This window comes from Chlorocebus sabaeus, chromosome 21 (genome assembly GCF_047675955.1).
Source record: "Chlorocebus sabaeus isolate Y175 chromosome 21, mChlSab1.0.hap1, whole genome shotgun sequence".
NCBI classification, from domain to species: Eukaryota; Metazoa; Chordata; class Mammalia; order Primates; family Cercopithecidae; genus Chlorocebus; species Chlorocebus sabaeus.
The window spans coordinates 66,693,839-66,717,993 of NC_132924.1; the positions used below are offsets into that span (position 1 = coordinate 66,693,839).

General features: G+C 37.0%; 1 pseudogene; it reads left to right on the forward strand.

The window, feature by feature from the left end:
- The first annotated feature begins 13,504 nt into the window (after window positions 1–13,504).
- LOC103227387 (suppressor of cytokine signaling 5-like) lies at window positions 13,505–23,917 on the forward strand (annotated as a pseudogene).
- Window positions 23,918–24,155: the final 238 nt, after the last annotated feature.

The window sequence follows — 24,155 nt, forward strand, 5'->3', positions numbered from 1 at the left end:
ACAAAGGGAATCAGAAATGGACAGAACAAGTACTTGCTTAACGTAACACAGGTTATAAGTGAGCTTCAATGCTAATTCAGTCAGGCTGACCTCGGTTTCTGATTACGAGAATTTAGTTTTTAAATTTGATATTGATATAAAAGCAGATGTCTGAATTTGATAAATACACTGTAATATGATGCCAGAAAGTGTGTGAGGCTAAAGCAGATGACGTATCATTGCTTTTGTGGGAGTATCTTCTGAAAGATGTTCTTTGAAACCAATGAGAACAAAGATACAACATACCAGAATCTCTGGGACACATTTAAAACAGTGTGTAGAGGGAAATTTATAGCACTAAATGCCCACAAGAGAAAGCTGGAAAGATCTAAAATTGACACTCTAACATCACAATTAAAAGAACTAGAGAAGCAAGAGCAAACACATTAGAAAGCTAGCAGAACGCAAGAAATAACTAAGATCAGAGCAGAACTGAAGGAGATAGAGACACAAAAAACCCTCCAAAAAATCAATGAATCCAGGAGTTGGTTTTTTGAAAACATCAACAAAATTGACAGACCGCTAGCAAGACTAATAAAGAAGAAAAGAGAGAAGAATCAAATAGACGCAATAAAAAATGATAAAGGGGATATCATCACCGACCCCACAGAAATACAAACTACCATCAGAGAATACTATAAACACCTCTACACAAATAAACTAGAAAATCTAGAAGAAATGGATAATTTCCTGGACACTTATACTCTTCCAAGACTAAACAGGAAGAAGCTGAATCCCTGAATAGACCAAGAGCAGACTCTGAAATTGAGGCAATAATTAATAGCCTACCAACCAAAAAAAGTCCAGGACCAGATGGATTCACAGCTGAATTCTACCAGAGGTACAAGGAGGAGCTGGTACCATTCCTTCTGAAACTATTCCAATCAATAGAAAAAGAGGGAATCCTCCCTAACTCATTTTATGAGGCCAACATCATCCTGATACCAAAGTCTGGCAGAGACACAACAAAAAAAGAGAATTTTAGACCAATATCCCTGATGAACATCAATGCAAAAATCCTCAATAAAATACTGGCAAACCGGATTCAGCAGCACATCAAAAAGCTTATCCACCATGATCAAGTGGGCTTCATCCCTGGGATGCAAGGTTGGTTCAACATTTGCAAATCAATAAACATAATCCAGCATATAAACAGAACCAAAGACAAGAACCACATGATTATCTCAATAGATGCAGAAAAGACTTTTGACAAAATTCAACAGCCCTTCATGCTAAAAACGCTCAATAAATTCGGTATTGATGGAACGTACCTCAAAATAATAAGAGCTATTTATGACAAATCCACAGCCAATATCATACTGAATGGGCAAAAACTGGAAAAATTCCCTTTGAAAACTGGCACAAGACATGGATGCCCTCTCTCACCACTCCTATTCAACATAGTGTTGGAAGTTCTGGCTAGGGCAATCAGGCAAGAGAAAGAAATCAAGGGGATTCAGTTAGGAAAAGAAGAAGTCAAATTGTCCCTCTTTGCAGATGACATGATTGTATATTTAGAAAACCCCATTGTCTCAGCCCAAAATCTCCTTAAGCTGATAAGCAACATCAGCAAAGTCTCAGGATACAAAATTAATGTGCAAAACTCACAAGCATTCTTATACACCAGTAACAGACAAACAGAGAGCCAAATCATGAATGAACTTCCATTCACAATTGCTTCAAAGAGAATAAAATATCTAGGAATCCAACTTACAAGGGATGTAAAGGACATCTTCAAGGAGAACTACAAACCACTGCTCAGTGAAATAAAAGAGGACAGAAACAAATGGAAGAACATACCATGCTCATGGAGAGGAAGAATCAATATCGTGAAAATGACCATACTGCCCAAGGTTATTTATAGATTTAATGCCATCCCCGTCAAGCTACCAATGAGTTTCTTCACAGAATTGGAAAAAAACTGCTTTAAAGTTCATATGGAACCAAAAAAGAGCCCGCATCTCCAAGATAATCCTAAGTCAAAAGAACAAAGCTGGAGGCATCACGCTACCTGACTTCAAACTATACTGCAAGGCTACAGTAACCAAAACAGCATGGTACTGGTACCAAAACAGAGATATAGAACAATGGAACAGAACAGAGTCCTTAGAAATAATACCACACATCTACAGCCATCTGATCTTTGACAAACCTGACAAAAACAAGAAATGGGGAAAAGATTCCCTATTTAATAAATGGTGCTGGGAAAATTGGCTAGCCATAAGTAGAAAGCTGAAAATGGATCCTTTCCTTACTCCTTGTACGAATATTAATTCAAGATGGATTAGAGACTTAAATGTTAGACCTAATACCATAAAAATCCTAGAAGAAAACCTAGGTAGTACCATTCAGGACATAAGCATGGGCAAAGACTTCATGTCTAAAACACCAAAAGCAACAGCAGCAAAAGCCAAAATTGACAAATGGGATCTCATTAAACTAAAGAGCTTCTGCACAGCAAAAGAAACTACCATCAGAGTGAACAGGCAACCTACAGAATGGGAGAAAATTTTTGCAATCTACTCATCTGACAAAGGGCTAATATCCAGAACCTACAAAGAACTCAAATTTACAAGAAAAAAACAAACAACCCCATCCAAAAGTGGACAAAGGATATGAACAGACATTTCTCAAAAGAAGACATTCATACAGCCAACAGACACATGAAAAAATACTCATCATCACTGACCATCAGAGAAATGTAAATCAAAACCACAATGAGATACCATCTCACACCAGTTAGAATGACGATCATTAAAAAGTCAGGAAACAACAGGTGCTGGAGAGGATGTGGAGAAATAGGAACACTTTTACACTGTTGGTGGGATTGTAAACTAGTTCAACCATTATGGAATACAGTATGGCGATTCCTCAAAGATGTAGAACTAGATGTACCATATGACTCAGCCATCCCATTACTGGGTATATACCCAAAGGATTATGAATCATGCTGCTACAAAGACATATGCACATGTATGTTTATTGCGGCACTATTCATAATAGCAAAGAGTTGGCATCAACCCAAATGTCCATCAATGACAGACCGGATTAAGAAAATGTGGCACATATATGCCTTGGAATACTATGCAGCCATTAAAAAGGACGAGTTTGTGTCCTTTGTAGGGACATGGATGCAGCTGGAAACCATCATTCTTAGCAAACTATCACAAGAACAGAAAAACAAACACCGCATGTTCTCACTCATAGGTGGGAACTGAACAATGAGATCACTTGGACTCAGGAAGGGGAACATCACACACCAGGGCCTATCATGGGGAGGGGGGAGGGGGGAGGGATTGCATTGGGAGTTATACCTGATGTAAATGACGAGTTGATGGGTGCAGCACACCAACATGGCACAAGTATACATATGTAACAAACCTGCACGTTATGCACAGGTACCCTACAACTTAAAGTATAATAATAATAAATAAATTATTAAAAAAAAAAAAATAAGGGAAAAAAAAATTACGAAAAACTAGCCGGGCGAAGTGATGGGCACCTGTAGTCCCAGCTACACGGGAGGCTGAGGCAGGAGAATGGCGTAAACCCAGGAGGCAGAGCTTGCAGTGAGCTGAGATCCGGCCACTGCACTCCAGCCTGGGCGACAGAGCGAGACTCCGTCTCAAAAAAAAAAAAAAAAAAAAAAAAAAAAAAAAAAAAAAAAAAAAAAAAAATTGTTATTTTTGGTTTATGCTATTTCACAATATGTTATAGTTTCAGGGTTGATACATTTTTTCCATGAACTTTGGAGTGTCCTTTCAATATGGAGGCATGATCATTCATTTGCCCTTTTTGAACCTTTATTAAACATATGCTGGATACCTTAGACTGATTTTTATGTCCTTTATGTCTTCCCTTATATTTATCCATTTATGCTTGTATGCTCAAAAAAATCTGTTAGCCATTTATGCTTTTTTGGGGAATATTGTAGATTTTCCTCTTTCACTAATTTGTCTTCAGCATTTTCATTGACACCTACTGCTGTCTGCCTCTCTCCTCCCTCTTTTCTCTCTCTCTTCCTTCCTCTTTATTTTTTCTCTCTCTTACCTCTTATCTTTTAAATAACATCACACTTCATGAATAATAGGTCTTTTCAAATCTCTCTAAAGATATTTGTTTGAGGAAGATTGTATTTGTGCATGTAACCTTGTTTTTCTATGCTATGTTTCAGGCTTTCCTTAAATGTATGGTGACTGTGACTTTCTGTTTATATTTAATGAGAAAAGAAGGTCTCAGAACACTGTGTACTTTAGTGTGGCTTATTGATCAGGAAATTGTTGCTTCTAAGTTTGAGGATGAATCTAGCTTTTGTGTAAGGGATGTCTAAGTGGCAGTACATGAAGAACTCTTTGCCTTCTCCCCAACTCAGGGGCTATTCACTGTGTTTCACTTTACCTGGAGGGAAAATTTTAGTTTTCTGCATGAGAGGTTTGCATCAGTGTTGGGGGTGAGAGGTCTACTATTCCAAATACCATTTCATTCATATTTATGTTTTCTGTCCTGTCTTACATTCTTTCTGATTTATTTATGGTATTTTTGAATCCTTATCTCTGAGGTTATTGGGAGAATGCCTTGCTTTGGGCTCCATTCTCCTCTATAGGAACTTAAGCTGCATTTTCCTTTGTCCTCAATATTTGGTTAACATTCATTAGTCTGCAGTCAGGGACTTAGAATTGGTTGAAATGTTTTTCCTCCTGATATCAACCCTTTTATTTTGTTTCTTGTGGAATTACACCCTTTTATTTAATTTCATTTTGTGTCTTCAGAAAAAAAATAGTGATCAGTGTATTTTTCAAACAAGAATTTTCAAACCTATCACTTTGCAAATGGTACAAAACTTGATGCTGGAACAATGTATATTTATGACTTTTCAGATCTAACATTACAATTGCCTGAATTATTTTTACTTCTCAAAATATACTTGAGTTCTTAGAGGACTATTATACAGCATAATCATTAAATATGACTGGAACTGAAATACAATAGGCTGCTTATTTAAAAAGTTAAAGTATGATTGCTTATGTGTGTGTGTGTGTGTGTGTGCACACGTGCTTCGGATATCCCATGCTTATGGTTCTTCTGATAATATTAATATTTTAAAGCTAGAAGGAGTCTTCATAATTGTTTAGCTTTATGTCCTTATACTAGTGATAAAGGAATGGTGAATATTCAATAAGATGACTACTCCAATTCTAAAGACATTAATGATTATTCTAAAACTTAGGTCTCTTCACTTTTAATTATATTTCACTTCATGAGAACATAAACATTGTCCAGATTTATCACAGTTTAATTCGTTATGGCAGTCTAAATAATTTCTGAAAATTTTAATAAATAATTGAATCAATTTTAATTACTTTCTCTTTAGATATGAAATGATGAAAGAAAAACACAAATCCATTGATGCATTTATTGATTAAATAAGTATTATACATTCACTCTGAATCTGATTCAGTTCTTAAGAATGACATATAACGACAATGCCTGACTTAAGACCTATAAAACTGTTATAAAATATTATGGAAGCTATGACAAATACATGTCTTGAGCACCAAGGAATAATAAAGGGAATGTTTAATTCTACGTATTTTTTAGACTGGAAGTAACCCTCAATTTATTAATTCAAAAATACTTATTGTTAAATACTAGCATGAAAATTTGCAGTAACTTTTATATCTTTAATTACTTCCTAAATTAAGTATGTAGTTAATTTAGAAAGTAATGTGATTAGACATAACATGCTACAAATGTAAGGGAACTATGAAAGGTTTCGTGTATGTGTGGACTTTTCATTCCTTATGACTTATATTTTGATTTAAATAAAAACTTATACAGGACCAGGCACAGTGGCTCACGCCTGTAATCCCAGCACTTGGGAGGCCAAAGCGGATGGATCACGAGGTCAGGAGTTCGAGACAAGTCTGACCAACACGGTAAAACCTGGTCTGTACTAAAAAAAAATACAAAAGTTAGCCAGGGGTGGTGGTGCACGCCTGTAATCCCAGCTACTCAGGAGGCTGAAGCAGGAGAATCACTTAAACCTGGGAGGAAGAGGTTGCAGTCAGCCAAGATCATGTCACTGTACTCCAGCCTGGGCAACAGAGTGAGATTCCAGCTAAAACAAAACAAAACAAAACAAAAAAATCCTTATAGAAAAGTTGCCATAGTCTTATAAAGAACACCAATATACATTTCCTCAGATTTTGCTCATTGGATTTAGCATTCTTTCTCTCTCTTGAGTCATTGGAGAGTAATTTTAGAAATATCATGCCCAGTTGTCCCCCAAATTCCAGATATGCTCTTATATCATTACCTAACCACTGTACAATTATATAAATCACAAAACTTGACAATGATGTAGTACTATCATTTAATCTACAGTTTTCTCTCTCCCTTTTTCTTTCTATATATATAGATGTGTTACACAATACAAAGATGGTATTATATACATATATAGTAATAGCTAAAATTATATATAGTATATATTACTATTTAGTACATGTAGTAATATGTACGTACATATTTAGAGAGGGAGAAAGGTACTCAAATGGGATTTAGAAGAAATCTAAGGCGCCATGAAATGTCCCTGTAATTTCTGTGAGAGATAGTGATAGTTGTCTTTTTGTTTGTTGGCTTTTTGTTTCTTTTTTAACTTGGAGTTCCGTGTGATGTTAAAGTTTTTACTGATGGAGATTGACCAAGCAGCCCGGGAAGCAAGTTAATGGAAGTCATTCAGCACACGTGGAAATGTACACTAAAACTGTGTTCATGTAGTCATATCCATTCTCAGTGTTTGATATGAGGTGAAATTCCCAAAGAGACAGTTTGTAAGCTGTTTATTGCATGGAGGGGCCAATAATGTCAGTCTTTCCCTCTAGAGTTACCTTTCTCAATTTCTCCTTAATCCATCAGATTGGCTTGTGGGTGGGAACAACCTTTACAGGTTAATGAGAAATAGGAGTTTGATTCTACATAATGCATTTTCACATGCCACAACTCACTTGCCATCCCCATTACCACCATATTTAGCTGCTTTTTAAAGTCATTGCAAAACAAGGATTGTTAGGTCAGACATGAATTTTATTGTGATTTGTTTATTTTTTTCTCATGTCATGTTCTTTTGCTTTATATTTTATGAGTTTATGAATTTACGTCACATTTACAGTTCAATATAGAGTTTTTAAAATATGAGTTTTGATATGGAGGAAGAGAAGGTTAGGGTGAAAAGTTACAATCTTCTCAAGCATGGCCATGCACTATTGCAGTAAAAGACACAAAAGCAATTTGTCATTGTAATGGAAGCTACTCAAAAAACTGTTAGAGGCAAGAAAAGCCAGATAGACTTAGTAGTTTTGTCTTTATACATTTAAACAACAAGGTTGTTTTATAAAGACTGTGCTGATATGTGTATTTATGGTGTCCCATCAATAGTAAGCTTCAGAAGAGGTTTCCACTCTTTAAGGAAAAAAAAGTAAAGAACACCCTGGTGTTATAATGCAGAACTGTTTTTCTTTAATAAGACATTGTGTTGCAAATATTGTGTCAACAATTTTTAATAATAAAATGAAAATAAATTCTGAATAATACTACAAAAATAGGTCACTTTATTATTTTATCACTCAAGGACAAGTTTGAACAAACAGAACATAAATCCCCTGCCAAGCAAATAAATATGATTGTTTAATGAAGGAATATTTCAAAGCAGCATGATTTAGGTGAAATAAGAATTGCAGGAATTTTTTTTGTTCTTTTTTCAGCATTTTGAGGTATAATTGACAAATTAAAAATTATATATATTCCAGGTATACATTGTGATGATTTGACATGTGTATCTATACACATATATAGTGTAATAATACCACAATCAAATTAATATGTTCATCACCACACACAGTTACCATTGCGTGTGTGTGTGTGTGGGCAGGGGAGTGGTAAGGATACTTAAGATCTATTCTCTTAGCAAACTTTAAGTAAACAATACAGTATTATTTACTGTATTTATGCTGCTATACATTAGATCCCCAGAACTTATTCATCTTACCGCAGGACTTTTTTTCAAGGAAATAGTAGGCCAGATTTCGCTCAGTGCTTTGAAGATTAAGAATGAGTTCAAAAACTAGTGTACTTAGGAGCTATTTTTCACCACATAAACCAGTTGAACTAATCTCTGCAAGGCCCTGGAGAAAATATTTTGACATTAAGTGAAAAAATCCTAGGATTTAAAAAGAAGCTAAATCTTTGGGGAAATCATGTTGCCAAAAAAAAAAAAAAAAAAAAAAAAAAAGTCGCATGGGGGTGATGGTGGGGTTGTATGTGATATTTTCCACTGCTACTTGGGTTTGAATGTGAGAAAAGAAATCAGCAAGTTTTAAGTCTCTTTGAAAACTGCCTGGAAGAACTGCAGAACAAAACTGAATGGCATTCACTCAATTTCAAGACTTGGTAACTGTGACCCGTTTTTTGAAGCTTCTGCTCAGCTAGAGGACTTGACTTTGAAAGAAGAGGATAGGTAAGCCATGGTGTGATTATACTTCAGCTGAGGTTTGCTGCTCCTTCCTAAGCAAGAAGCGAATTTCTTTTACAGTTTATATACTGTCACTCAGTAAAAAAAAAAAAAATTTCAAAGTCTTGTATAACTTTGTGTCTTAGACCAATTTGTGTTTGCATTGTTTTAGATTATGGTTAAGTAAATTTACTACTCAAAACAATAACATTAATGAAAATCAACATATATCCTTTATTTAAATTAAATATATTTAGCTTTCCTTTAAATTATTAAATCTCATTTTACCTTATGATAATAATGTAATAAAAACATTGTTTGCCTTTTGTGTTTTTAAAATTTATACAAAGTAATTAAATTTAAGAAAGTTATGCTGTGTTTATCTTTTTTTCAAGAATGGTTGGATCTAGTTTTAATGGAAGGAGGCATTGAAACCTCAGTTAAGTTATTTAACATATACTTCCTTTATTAGCATTTTGTGTAGTGAAAATTTGGGGTAGGAATACAATACCTACCAAAAAAAAAAAAAGATTTATTAAAAAATATAAAAACTCTCATTTCCTTTACCTGCCTTACTGACTTATATTCAAAGTGATGTACTTTATGGAGAAGGGGAACTACACAAAGAGAATTGGTTAATGATATGTCCTAATAAGCACATCCACCAAAAACAAAAACAAAAACATTCTCAACTTAAAATATTATTGAAAGTTATTATTATAATATATCTAAATTTATGGACCTCATTAAGTTACTAACACCTACGGATATAGTTTTTTTGTGTGTGGGAAACTTACAAATTATTTCAAAGGTTTCTGCAAGGTAAAACAAAAATGAGAAATAATGTTCTATCTTATAGATTACATAGATAAATATACAGATATACAAAAAGACAGAAAGATAGTTGAGAATTGTCTTTGTCTGATATGATGCCCCATCACCTCTAAAATACTCTAGTGTGCACCTTCTAAAAACAAGACTACTTTCCTACATACCACCTTCCATTTAGGAAATGCTGTTTTCCAATCCACACACTCCATTTTAGTTGTATTAATCATTGCATCAATGTATATGTTTCATTTCACATCCAGACACCTATCCAGGAAAACTGTTGCTTTTAATTTATATGCTTTATTAGTCTCCTTCAGTCTGGAGCAGTTACTTTATCTCTCCTTGTCTCTTATGTCTTTAATAGTCTTTTGTTGTTGTTCTTAGTAGCCTTGAAGGTTTGCAGGCTTTTCATCCTGTAAAATGACCATCTACCTAGATCTAGAGGCTATTTTCTCATCCCTAGGCCCAGGTCTTTCAGTGTGAGAGCTATCATTGTGTAGAGAGATAATCCAATATTTTATCAGTATACCCTTTCTTGGCAAAACTTCACTCACTGTTACAATTTTCTAATTATGAATATCGGTCAATACTTATTTATTTTTAATTAATAGGGAAAAGAGTTTTCCTTTCTTCCTCATTTATTTATATATGTATAAACTCATTACCTTCTCTTTTATTAAATAGCCTATAGTGTGATACTCCCATTATTTATTTTGATGCTCAAACTGCCCTAGATTTTCTGAATGAAAAAAACATTCAAGCAGGCTTTTACTAGTTTTTTGGGACATATCTCTATTCTTTGATCATGCCCTCACTTTCTGGTAATACAGTATTCCTCCAGTCATAATATTTTTATCAATTATTAATACATAATGTTGTTATATATGTGTTTCTGTGTAAAAACACCTTATTTGATAAATAATTTTGGTTAACATTGAACTCACAGCCAATAGCACTGTAACTCGTCCTTGAACAAAGGTTATCTAACAGACACTTTCCCTGTAAGGCACATCAGATACTTCTCACACTTAGGAAAACTGGACAACACTTCAGCACTATACTTAGGGACCATTTAAAACAGCAAATGCATTAACTAAAAGCCCAAGAATGAGCTGTGGCCCTCAATAGACCAAGAAAATAACATTTGTTTATACAAGAAGTGTTGAAACAAAAAAGCAGAACACTCCCTTGTTTGACCTTAGTTGGAAAAATGTACGCTTGGTAACTACAATTTTTTTGATGCTTTCCCCAATGCCTAAACATGCCCATGAATGTGCTCTACTAATTTTGGAATTACAAATACATTTTGGTAAGTAGATGAACTCACAGATACGGAACACATGAATAATGAAGATTGACAGTATATGAAAAAAAATCATACCAATACTTACAATTCTAATATAATACCTCACGGTTCTAGCTAGCCTTCTCTCTTTCCACATTTGAAAATCATTTCTCCACAGGTAAAAGAATCTTAAATGTAATTATTCTTGATGTCTTGACTTATTTGCTTAATCAAAAAACTGATTTGGTCAATCTAATTAAATTTTCAATCATTGTGCCTCGTCTGCCTGATTTTTTTTACCACCTTACTGCCTAGGATGTCAGGCCATGCTGTGGCTCCTTCTTTGGCCTCCTGCTCCCTATCAGTGTGATACTCACTGGAACATGTAACACTCCACTTCAAAGTCCAGCTTCCTTGGGTACCTGAGCTTAGATTCCTGGAGGAAACTCCTCCCTCTTTCTACCTGCTTTCTTGAACATAGATGACTCTGCTTAGGAGAGGAAAAAAAGGAATGGAAGGCAAAGAATGGGCAGATGGAAAAATATAGGAAGAGAGAAAGGGAAGACTGGTAAAAGTTTTTTTTTTCTTTTTGTAGAAATATATTTTATATATTTTGAATAGATAACATAGGAGTAGGTATATGTTTAACCTTATTAAAATAAAAACTTCCAATTACTTTTCAATAGAATTTTCCCATTTTCTTCTCCAAATTGTCACCAAATTTGATGCTGTCAGTCTTTTCCTTTTGGTTTATCTATGTCAGTGAAATCGCCACCACAAATAAGGAAATAAATGCATTTATCACTCCCAAGAGTGCAAAAATCAGTGAACTCAGCATCACGACCAAAAAACAGATTGTAACCAGTGCATCATAACTCATTGCTACTATTTATCATCACTACCCCCTCATGGGAGATATGCCTTTTGATATCATCATTTTACCCATTCTCATTTTTTATTGTTGAAATATAATTGTATGTAGAGAAAAGTGTTAATAGTATGGCACCTTCGTGACTTTTTTACAAATGGAAAATATATAACTAACTTTCAGATCAAGAAATAACTCATTTTCTGCAACTATGAGTTCATTTTATCATTTTTATTTACAGTCATGAACATCCCATTCCACTTCTCAACAGAAAAGTCTTTACTCAAACTGTTTGTGAACAGTATAGATTAATATTGCCTGTGTTTGTATTATACAAATCAAATCATAGTGTGTATGTTGACCTATGTCTCATTTCTGTTTATTGACATTTTATTTATGACATTCATTACTATTGTTACATGTACTGATCATTCATTCATTCTATTACTGTATAGAATTATAGTTTTTGATAACATTTCCTTTATGTTCAGTTTAGGGCTGTTGATTATAATTTTGCTGTTAATATATATTTATATTCTGTGAGTGTAAACATGAGAGTCAAATTTAAGAGTCATGGGGCATACATATAGTCATCTATATAATGGCATACATTTTTAAGTGATTATGTTAATTTACACTCCCAAAAGCAACGTACAAGAGTTTCGGTTATTTTAATTCCTTTGATATTTTATCTTTCTCCTTTTAACCATTTTATTAAATACCTCGTTCTGTAGTAGTACCTAATTCTAGATTCAACTTATAATTCCCTGGTGAATAATTATGTTGAACATCTTTTCATATGTATATTTGCGCCTTAAATATGTATAATTTTAAGGCCTCTATTTCAGGATTTTGTGTGTCTTTTTCATAGCTGGGTAGGTGGCATATCTTAATCTTATCAATTTGTGAAATTTTTAATATGTGGATATTAGACTTTTGTCTCATATTTGCATTGGGAACACTGTGGTTTGCCTTGACACTTTCCTCATGGTGAGGAAAGGATATTTTAAATTTTAATAGAATCTAGTTTATCATTGTTTTCTTCTATGATTAGTATCAGTTTCTATTTAAGATATCTATACTTAAACGTCAGCAAGATATTTTGTTCCCCACTACTGAATATATTATTAGTATTGATCTATAGTTTATTTGCACTCCTGATAGCCATTCTGTCCAAGCCCTAGTGGGAATTGCTGTAGTTAGTGATGTCTTGGTGGGACATATGGAAACCAATGAACCCACCTGACTCGCAGGTAGGTTGAACAAAGCTTATCTAACAGGCAGTTTCCCTGTAAGGCACATCAGATAATTCCCTATAGCCATGGGCTATAGCTAACTGGCCATTAGATCATGTCACTGGCAAGCCTAAAACTGACATATAAAACAAACTGCCATGTGGGGAGAAAATTTTTTGATACAAATCTATTCTCCTTCTAAAAAGCTCTTTGTTACCTATGTGGATTTATTATTTAAAAAATCCTCAATGCTGACTAGGGGAAATATAACCAATGAGCAGATTGCACTTGTCAGATAAGTATGGAGATTGAATGAACTGTCTGTTTCTGCCCTAGAACAAGTAGATGTGTGATTGATTGCCTCCTGGATTTACCATATGGTGGCCCATTGATACACAAACACCATCCTAGGTTGGGCCTGCTGGTATAGACTGCTACTGTTGTCAGAAGATTTTGAGACACCATGAAAAGCTACCTTTCTTGCCAGAACCTTGCCAAGGACAGATCTGAGTCCATGAGCCAAAGGATTCTTGGGGCCTCTCATTCTATCTGGAGGGGTTGTCTGGGTTCTGACTGCAGGGAACACTTTCTCTGGGTTTAGCCTAGATATCCCTGTAGGTTCTGCCACAATGCTCAGACCATATAAGATCACATTTATTTTCTGTCTAGGATTTATGAGCATATTGTATCTTATAAGGCCCCAAGTTTGTGACCTAAGCTATATGTTGGTAGGACAAATCATGAATAAGCTGGATTCTCTGTACTCCACATCAGCACAAGTTACACTGGTGAGTGAGCATTCTAATGGACAATTAAAGAACATACTTAAACTGCTGATTTGTGGTGACAAGATGATCCTAGCCTGGATATTCATCTCAGGTGAGCTGCTTGGAGCCTCAAAGCAGTGATTCCTTGAAGAGGAACTTCTTATTTGCAAAGCTGATAAAAATGTCTGCTCTCTTCTTTCAATTGTATATTCATCTTTGGTAGTTTTTGACATTCAGTCTCCACAGGGGAACTCCTAATCATCTTCTATCCCCTTAATGGCAGTGGCAGCCCATCTGGAGTGGCCACTATGAAGATGCCAGCTGTATCAGGGCAGGTGTGCCCAAGGCTGTGCATTCCTTGGAGCCGATTGGAGCTGGGAACAGATTGGAGCCCAGCTCCCTTTCGAGTTGGCAGAGTGGGAGCCTCCCACTCTTGGGCATAGCATCAGCTGCCCAGACATGGCTGTGGACCCAGGTATCCCTGCACTCTTGGACACTTGGAAGTCCCCATGTGCCTGCAGACTCAGAAGTGCCTGCTCCCACTGCCGGGCATCTCCTCACTCATTTTGGAGCCACTCCAATTTTGGAGCAAAGTTGTGGCCACGCCGGTTTGCTCTCATGGCCCAGCCAGGAGTGTGCATGCTTAGGGAAGTGCTGTTACATTAGCCCCCTGCTGCCTCAGCCCCCTCTGGACTTTAAGTGTCAACAAGCATGGGAGTGAGGCTGAGGGAAGGGCTGAGGGCAGCTTGGCATGGGTCTACAGATGCCTCTTGGCATGGACAGCCTGGGCACTGTAGATGACATGTAGATGGTGGCAGGAGGCAGACAGTCTCCTGGGTGGAAAGGGGCAGCCCCAGTGAAGCTCCACCTTCAAGCCAGGGACTGCCTAAAGCATGAGGGCAGGGCTGTTAATTCCGGGTAGAGTCCGCGGTCCAGAGTGAGAACTCACGGTGCTTTTCCTAGTCCTGCCCATGGCTGCCTATGGACCAATCAACATGCACTTTCTCCCTTCTGAAGCCAGTAAAAACCCCAGACTCAGACTCACAGAGATGTCAGCATGACCTGCCTGGACATAGGAGCTACCCACTCCAGGTCTCTTCTCTGCTGAGGGCCACAGACATCAGGACAACCTGCCTGTAGAGAGGAGCCTCCCATTCCAGGTCTCCCCTCCACTGAGGGTTGCAGACATCAGGACAACTTGTCTACAAATAGGAGTTACCCACTCTAGGTATCTTCTCCGTTGAGGGCGGCAGGCTCAACGGGACAAATCCTGCCTGTGGAAAGAAGCTACCCAAATTGGATCTCCTCAGGACTGTACTGTTGCTCAATAAAACACCTATTTGGCTTGCTCACCCTTCAGTTGTCCACATCCCTCATTCTTCCTGGATGTAGAACAAGATCTTGGGACCCACTGAATGATGGAACTGAAAGAACCGTAACACAAACAGGATTGAAACATGTCCCCTGTCCCCCAGCCCCATGCTCACCATGTTACAAGTGATGAGAAGGAGAGAAGAGCTGCGGTCCTTTGGGATGCCCAAACCTAAGGCCTCCCTGATCCAAGGCTGTGGCACCCTCTTTGGGGCTCTGCAGTTCCTGGCATCTCCAAGCTTCTGGGCACCACTGTGTTCTCCAGAGCCTTCAGTTGAACTGCTTGAGGTATGCCTTGTCCAGATACAGCCTCCCACAGAGCCGGTACCTGTGCTGGCCCCTAGAGCTGCCTACCACGCTGCAGCAACTAGTGTGCCTGGCTGTGTGCAGTGGCCAGATCCCACACTTGCTCGTTCATGCACATCTCACTGTTCCACACCAGGTTCACCCTTGGCAGGCATAAGATTTAGGCCAGTAGCATGAGCCAAGAACAGTCTGTCAGGTTGAGTGGGTGGAGCAATTCCAGTGGACCCAAGCAAAACACAGGCAAGGGAGTCACCAGCCAAAGAGGCTTCCAGCTGGAAAAGTGACACCCTAAGGATCCTGATGCTCTTTGACTATTTTTCTGAATACTCAAAGAGATGAGAGAAGAAAATGACTTTTAAAGAGCAAGGGGTGGAGATAATGTAAGCCCATTTTAAAATTTTCAAATTTTGTACTGTATAATTTTTAAACATAGTATATCTTCCTGGTTAAGCTATATACAAATATTTTTTGGTTAAAATACTTTAGTCTCTCTTGCATACAATTCTTCCAGACAAAAAGTCTAAATGAAAATAGGAGATGATTAAAAATGGGAAAGATAATGAAGTTTTACTTACTAACTGCACCCACTGATACAACAGAAACAATAATCCTGGAACCTTCAAAGCACAAGAGTAAAAAGGACATAAATAATATTTGTTTTCAGATTTGCGAATCTATGGAGACTGTAAAGAATCAGTGGTTGCTAGAAAATTAGGAGGAGGTAGTTTGGGAGAAATATGTAAAGCACAGGATTTTTAGGGTGGTGAAACTATTCTATATGATACTGTATACATGTTCTGTACAGGTACACATGAATAATAGTAAATAAAGATGGAGAGACTAAAGTGACTAATATAAAAACAAATGGAATTTTAGACAAGGAATATTGCCAGATGCAAATGACATTTCATAGTAATTACAGGGTCACTATACCAGGAAAACATAATATTTGTATATGTGCATTCCCTAGATATATAAATAATAATAGTACCACAAAATAAGTGAAATATGATCTAGCAAGCTACAGGGAAAAATCCATAGGTATAATTGGAATCTTTAACACCACTGTCAGACCAACTAGACAAAACCTTATTAAAGAATATGGAACACCTGAATGTAACTATTGATCACTATATCCCATAATATTTATAGAACACTATTTCAAACACCTGGAGAATACAAATTCTTTTGAATTAAACATGAGACATTTACTGATATATCTTGAACTGTGCCATAAAACAAGTGTCATTCAAGCTCAAAGAGAACTCTTTCATAGTATGTTCTCTGACCACAGTAGAGACCACAAATTAGAAATTAATTAAATTAGATACCTGATACGGTTTTGATGTGTCCCCACCCAAATCTTATGCTGAATTATAGTTCTCATAATTTCCACGTGTTGTGGGAGGGACCCTGTGGGAGATAATTGAATCAGGGGAGTGGTTTCCCCCATACTGTTCTCATAGTAGTGAATCAGTCTCATGAGATCCGATGATTTTTATAGGGGGTTTCCCCATTTGCTTGGTTTTAATTTTCTCTTGCCTGCTGCCATGTAATAGGTGCCTTTTGCCTTCTGCCATGATTGTGAGCCCTCCCCAGGCATGTGAAACTGTGAGTCAATTAAACCTCTTTTTAAAAAAATTTCCCAGTATTGTGTATGTCTATGGAGCATGAAAAAAGACTAATACAGTAAATTGCTACCAATAAGTGGGTCACTACTGTAAAGATACTAAAACATGTGGAATCAACTTTGGAACTAGTTAACAAGCAGAGGTTGGAACAGTTTGGAGGGCTCAGAAGAAAACAGGAAAATGTGGGAAAGTTTGGAACTTCCTGGAGACTTGTCGAATGGATTTGATCAAAATGCTGATAATAATATGGAGAATAAAATTCAGGTTGAGGTGGTCTCACATGGAGATGAGGAACTTGTTGGGAACTGGAGTAAAGATGTCTCTTGCTATGTTTTAGCAAAGATACTGGTGGCATTTTGCATCTGCCCTAGGGATTTGTGGAATTTTGAACTTGAGGGAAGTGATTTAAGGTATAAGGCAGAAGAAATTTCTAAGAAGCAAAGCATTCAAGAGGTGACTTGGGTGCTGTTAAAAGCATTTAGTTTTAAAAGGAAAGCAGAGCATAAAAGTTCAGAAAATGTGTAGCCTGATGGTGTGTTGGAAAAGAAAAACTCATTTTCTGAGGAGAAATTCAAGTTGGCTGTAGAAATTTGCATAAGTAATGAGAAGCCAAACATTAATCACCAAGACAATGGGGAAACTCTCTCCAGTGTTTTTCACAGACCTTTACAGAAGCTCCTCCCATCACAAGCCTAGAGGCATAGGAGGAAAAAATGGTTTTGTGTACCAGACCCAGGGACCCCTACTGTGTGCAGCCTAGGGACTTGGTTCCCTGCGTCCCAGTGACTCTAGCCATGGCTAAAAGAGGCCAAAGTGCAGCTCAGGCCATGGCTTCAGAGGGTACGAGTCCCAAGCCTTGGCAGCTTCCATGTTGTGTTGAGCCTGTGGGTTCACAGAAGTCAAGAATTGAGGTTTGGGAACCTCTGCGTATATTTCAGAGGATATGTGGAAACACCTGGATGTTCAGGCAGAAATTTGCTGCAGGGGCAGGGCCCTCATGGAGAACCTCTTCTAGGGCAGTGAAGAAGGGAAATGTAGGATTGAAGCCCCCAAACATATTCCCCATTGGGGTACTGCCTACTGAAGCTGTGAAAAGAGGGCCACACTCCTCCAAACTCCAGAATATTAGATTCAGTGACAGCTTGCACCATGCACCTGGAAAAGCCACAGGCCCTCAACATGAACCTGTGAGAGCAGCTGGGAGGGAGGCTGTACCCTGCAGAGCCACAGGGACAGAACTTCCCAAGACAATGGGAACCCACCTCTTGCATGAGCTTGACCTGGCTGTGAGACATGGAGTCAAAGAGATCATTTTGGAGCTTTAAGATTTGACAGCCCTGCTTGATTTTTTACTTGCATGGGGCATATAGCCCCTTTGTTTTGGCCAACTTCTCTCATTTGGAATGGCAGTATTTACCCAATGACTGTATCCTCATTGTATCTGGGAAGTAACTAAATGCTTTTTTATTTTACAGGCTCATAGGTGGAAGGGACTTGCCTTGTCTTTGATGAAACTTTGGATTGTGGACTTTTGATTTAATGCTGAAATGAGTGAGGACTTTGAGGACTGTTGGAAAGCCTGATTTGTGTTGAAATGTGAGGCCATGATATTTGGGAGGGTCTAAGGTCAGAATGATGTGGTTTGGCTATCTTCCCACCCAAATATCATCTTCCATTGTAATTCCCACAATTCCCATATATTGTGGGAGGAAACTGGTGGGAAGTATTGAATCATGGGTTGGGTCTTTCCTATGCTGTTTTCTGTTTTGTCTGAAAATCCAGATGGTAATCCCTGCTTTTTTTTGTTTTCCATGTGCTTTTTAGATTTATCTCCATCCCTTTACTTTGACTTTGTAAGTGTTATTGTTTGTGAGATCAGTCTTTTGAAGACTGCATACCATTAGGTCTTGTCTTTTTTATCCAACTTGTCACTCTTTGCCTTCTGATTGGGACATTCAGCCTGTTTACATTCAAGGTTAATATTGACATGTGTGGATTTGATCCTGTCATCCTGTTGTTAGTTGGTTATTATGAAGACCTGTTTGTGTGGTTGTTTTATAGGGTCACTGGTCTGTGTTCTTTAGTGTGTTTTTTTTTCTAGTGATACTTTTTAGTGTTTCCTTCAGGATCTCTTGTGAGGCAGGTCTGGTGGTAATGAATTCCTTTAGCATTTGTTTATCTGAAAAGGATCTACTTCTCCTTTGCTTATGAAGCATAGTTTGGCTGGATATAAATTCTTGGTTGGAGTTTCTTTTCTTCAAGAATGCTGAACCTCTTCTGGTTTCTGTTGAAAGGTCCACTGTCAGCTTGACGGGGTTCCCTTTGTAGATGACCTACCCTTTCCCTCTAGCTGCCTTTAATATTTTTTTCTTTCATTTTTGACCTTGGATAATCTGATGACTCTGTGTCTTAGTGATGACCTTTTTGTGTAGTATCTTGTAGGGGTTCTCTGCATTTCATGAATTTGAATGTTGACCTCTCCAATGAGGTTGGAGAAATTTTTACAGATAATATCCTGAAATATGTTATTCAAGTTGGTTGCTTTCTCTCCATCTTCTTCAGGGACACAAATAGATCATAGATTTGGTCTCTTTACATAATCCAATATTTCCTGAAGTTTTTCTTTGTTCATTTTGGTTATTTCCTTTATTTTCGTCTGACTGAGTTACTTCATTGAACCAGTCTTCAGGCTCTGAAATTCTTTTCTTAGCTTAGTTTACTTTGCTCTTAACACTTGCAATTGCCTTATGAAATACTCGTGTGTTTTGCTGTTCTATCAGATCAGTTTGGTTCTTTCGTATAATGGCTATTTCATCTATTAGCTCATGTATAATTATTTTCTGAAGATTCCTTGAATTGAGTTTCAACTTTCTCCTGAATCTCAATGATCTTCATTCTTATCTATATTCTGAATTCTATTTCTCTCATTTCAGCCATTTCAACCTGGTTAAGAACTCTTGCTGGGGAACTAACGTGGCTATTTGGACAACGGGGGACATGCTGACCATTTGAGTTGCCAGAGTTCTTGAGCTGATTCCTTCTCATCTGTGTGGGTTGATGTTCCTTTAATGTGATATAATTTGAGTACCATCAGTTGAATTCTTTTCTGGTTGTTTCCAGGGGACTAATACGTTGTGCAGGGTCTCTATTTATATCTGAGTTTTGAAACATGATTTCACAGGGTGGTATATTAGTAAAGTATTTTTGGTGTTGAAGTTTGGGTTGTGATCCAATAAATTGCTTTTAAGCATAATGGCTAGTAGATAGGCTCTTGCTCAGCCATGTGGCTTCTCTCTATTTCATCATGTTTGCAGCCATGCTCCCTCTCAGTGCTCTGAAAGTGTGGGCTTCTCCCCTGCTGAAGTGCTAACTGCAGATTTCAACTTGGCACTCCCAGACTGTACACCACAGTCCTTGGGTGAACTCAGGCTTTGTTTCTTCATCAGGTTAGAGGCAGCAGGGGCAGGGACTCTTGCAGTGGCTGTGGCAGAGGGCCTTCCACTACTATCTTGGGGTTCTACCCCAGAAGAATGCAGAGCTGCTTGGTGTGATCAATCTAGAGTAGGGTGGCTGTGACATGGCCCCAAACTGAGGGGCCCTGCCTGGTGATGACCAGGGGCATGGGGAGCTGGTTGAGGAGCTGAGTGACCTCTTCCCCTTAGGGCAGCTGTGACTTGCTTGAGGTGTTATTAAAGCACTTGGGGTCTTTGTTCCTTACCCAGTCTGAGGCCCAGCAAGGGCAGTACCAATGCAGTGGTAGTGGCAGTGGAGTCGTTGGTTGCCTCTGGGAGCTCCACCTAAGAGAAATGTAGAGCCCCTGCTACTGGGGAAAAAACAAAAACAAAAACAAAACAAAAAAGCACCTCACTTTTAAATAACCCTTGCATCAAAGGAGACATCATAGGTAAAATTTGAAAATATTTTGAATAAATCAGAATGAATATATTAAACATCAATGTTTGTGGGAGGGAACTAAAATTATGCTTAGATAAAACTGTATAGATTTTTTTTTAATAATATAAAGGAAGAATGGCCTAAAACCAATTATCTGAATGTTTCACTTACAAAGCTAGAAAAGAACAAGTAAATTGAATGCAAAGTATGTAGAAGAAGAAAACTAATAAAGATAAGAAAAGCAATCCATGACACAGGAAATGGACAAACAGTATATTAATACATAAAAACATTTGTTCTTTTAAACTATTAACACAATTGACAAACTTGTAGCAGGAGTGATTAAAAAATTACAGAAAGAGAAAGAGAAAGGGTGGCAATTTAAAATTATGAGAATAAAAGAGGGGTTACCATTTCAAACCTAAAAGTATAAAATACTTAAAAATTTTAGGAGCACCTTTAATCCAATAACTTTTTTTTAAGTTTGAAAAATTATTCTGAACTCTCTCTCATTCTTAGTGTTTTAGGAAAAGTAATTTAATATAAAATTGAAAAACAGAAAATGTTTAGGTCAAACTCATCTAAAATTATTTTAAGAAAGAAGAAATAAATGATAGAATAACATTCCTGTACACAATAAAAGTATGACTTAGATGCATGCTCACAAAACAGGTAAATCCTATAGCTTGCTATTTCCAAATGAGAATCTCAAAAAATGAGATGAAATTCCTTCAGAAAGAAATAGTGAAAGAAAATTACATTTTTGAATGAAAAACTGGAAGAAATACAAAAACAAATAAGCACATTTATTTTAAGGCAAATATGTTTAAATTTTTTTGTGTGTTTTCACTTGAAAATGCTCTGCATTTTAAATTAATTAAATCAAAAGCACTGTGCAATAGAAAAATTCAACGATGTCAAAAGTTTGTTTTTTTAAAGTTCTAATGTATTTGATAAGAGTTTTGATAATCTGTACAAAAAGAAATAACAGGGAGAGAAAAATTACATGGGCTATAATTATTAGGATTGAATGGCGAACATCATGATAGGTTTAAAGAGGAGATAATATGAAGTAGTTTTCAACTTTTTTTTAATTTTTTTTATTTTATTTTATTTTTTTGAGACAGAATCTAGCTCTTTTGCCAGACTGGAGTGCAGTGTGGTATGATCTCAGCTCACTGCAACCTCTGCCACCCCGGTTCAAGAGATTCTCCCACCTCAGCCTCCCGAGTAGCTGGGATTATAGGCACACGCCACTAAACCCAGTTAACTTTTGTATTTTTAGTATAGACTGGGTTTCACCCTGTTGGCCAGGATTGTATCTATCTCCTGACCTCATGTTTTGCCCACCTCGGCCTCCCAAAGTGCTGGGATTACAGGTGTGAACCACTGTGCCCGGCCTCAACTTCTATATTTGCTAATAAATTTGAAAATTAAAATGACTTGGACAAATTCTTTCAAAACAGCAGTTTTTAAAGTGACAGAAGAAGAAATATGCCCATAACTCTGTAAATCTCTTACCTGTGTGCCAAGTCACAATAAGATGACACCATGAACTTAGAGTGGTGTCACGGTATAAAGTCACATATATAGAAAGATAAAAACATCCAACTTTGTTTTTATCTATGTATCTACAAATAAATATGACTTTCATAGGAAAACTTAACATCTTTGTGACACTAGGATTGACCAAGATTTACGTACATCAGACAAAAAGTATTAATCATTAGAGAATTCTAGTAAACATAATTATTTTTGTTTATAAACTAAACTAAGAGCACATAAATCAATAGACAACGTGGAGAAATATGTTTTCAATAATATATTTGACATAATAGCCATCCACAGGATATTCGGACTATACCTAGAAACACAACACAATAGAAAATACAACAAATTTATCTAATCGTATGGTAAATATGGGTTAAAACCACCATGATATGATATACAGATTGATGGATAGCATCATCAATCATCAGTATGGGTTAAAACCACCATGATATACAGATGGATGATATACAGATTGAGAATAGCAATACTGCTATTCCAAAAATCCAAAATCCAAATTTCTCCTAAATAGAAACTCTTCGAGAACTGACATGACACCACAAGTGGAACATTCCACATCTGACACCTTTGCTTTCTGATGGATTGATGTACACAAAATTTCTTTCATGTACAAAATTATTTAAATTATTGCAGTCAAGCCTCTTTTCTCTAATAAAAGAAAAATCTGTCTTTCTGAATTAATGCTTGAGAAATGTCCTTTTCCTACTGGTTCACATTTAGCCCAAAAAAGAGATTTGATTCAACAGCATACAGCTCCTGTGGGTCCACATTCAACATTTTTGATACATTTGATCCATCTTTAGTTTCTACAGAAGACAAAGAAGATAGAGAAGATGGCTTGGTATTGAATAAGAAGTTGATTCCCCCTCCTAATGCACAAATACATACATTTGAAACTACTGTACAGGCTAACCCATTATATAAGCTGAGACCAAAGTTAACTCCTGGAATGACTGAAATAAGAGGAAACAGTTCTGCAATTCTGCAAGGTAATTGTGACTTTGAAGAGAAAAGGACCACCTTGTGTTTGCAGTCATGGAGGGAGAAGCAGTGTCAGGTATCTGAAGACGGCCATGCCCACGTGACCAGATAGGGAGCTTGGAAAGTCCACACACTGATTACATACACTGCCTCCTGTCCTATTTGCTTCAGATTGCAGGGGATCCCTGTTACTGTGCAGTGATGCACCTTTCCCAAGGGAAACCTAAAGGCAAATTTTCCTCATGAACTCTGAGCACAAGGACAACCTCTTCTCTAAGCTTTTGCAATGACAAAAAATCCTGCATACACAACCTGAGCAGTGGATTCACAACTTTAGTTTTGATGCCTATGACCCGTGTGGATTTCACTTCTAAAATGAAACAGATAACTTTTAGAACATTCTAAAGATCCCATGTCTTGCATGTGTTTTGAACTGTTGCTTACTATATCTCTAGATGGGACTTCTCCTTTTAGCCTGCAATATATCTGCCATGCAGTAATCTGCAGGTACACTACATATGATGGATTGATTAACTCCCTTTACCATCAATGTTATAGGAATTTTTAAAAGTATCATTACAAACAAAAAGTTAGGATTCACAAGTTAAAATGAGGACCAGTCAAGCCAAAGTAAACTCTCCTGTCCTCAGAGGGTATTAACTAGGTCTGCTTTCATGTGGATAAAATAGCACACCTATAGCAACAAACGTATGAGTGGTGGGTTTTCTCATACAGTATGTAAGCATAGTGTTAGTATCTGTCAGACGCTGTTACTTATTCAGATAAATGTGGTGCCTATTGAAACAACAGGATAGAACTACAGGTATTCAGTAAGACTACAAAAACATTTTGGTGATTTAGCTAACAGTTTT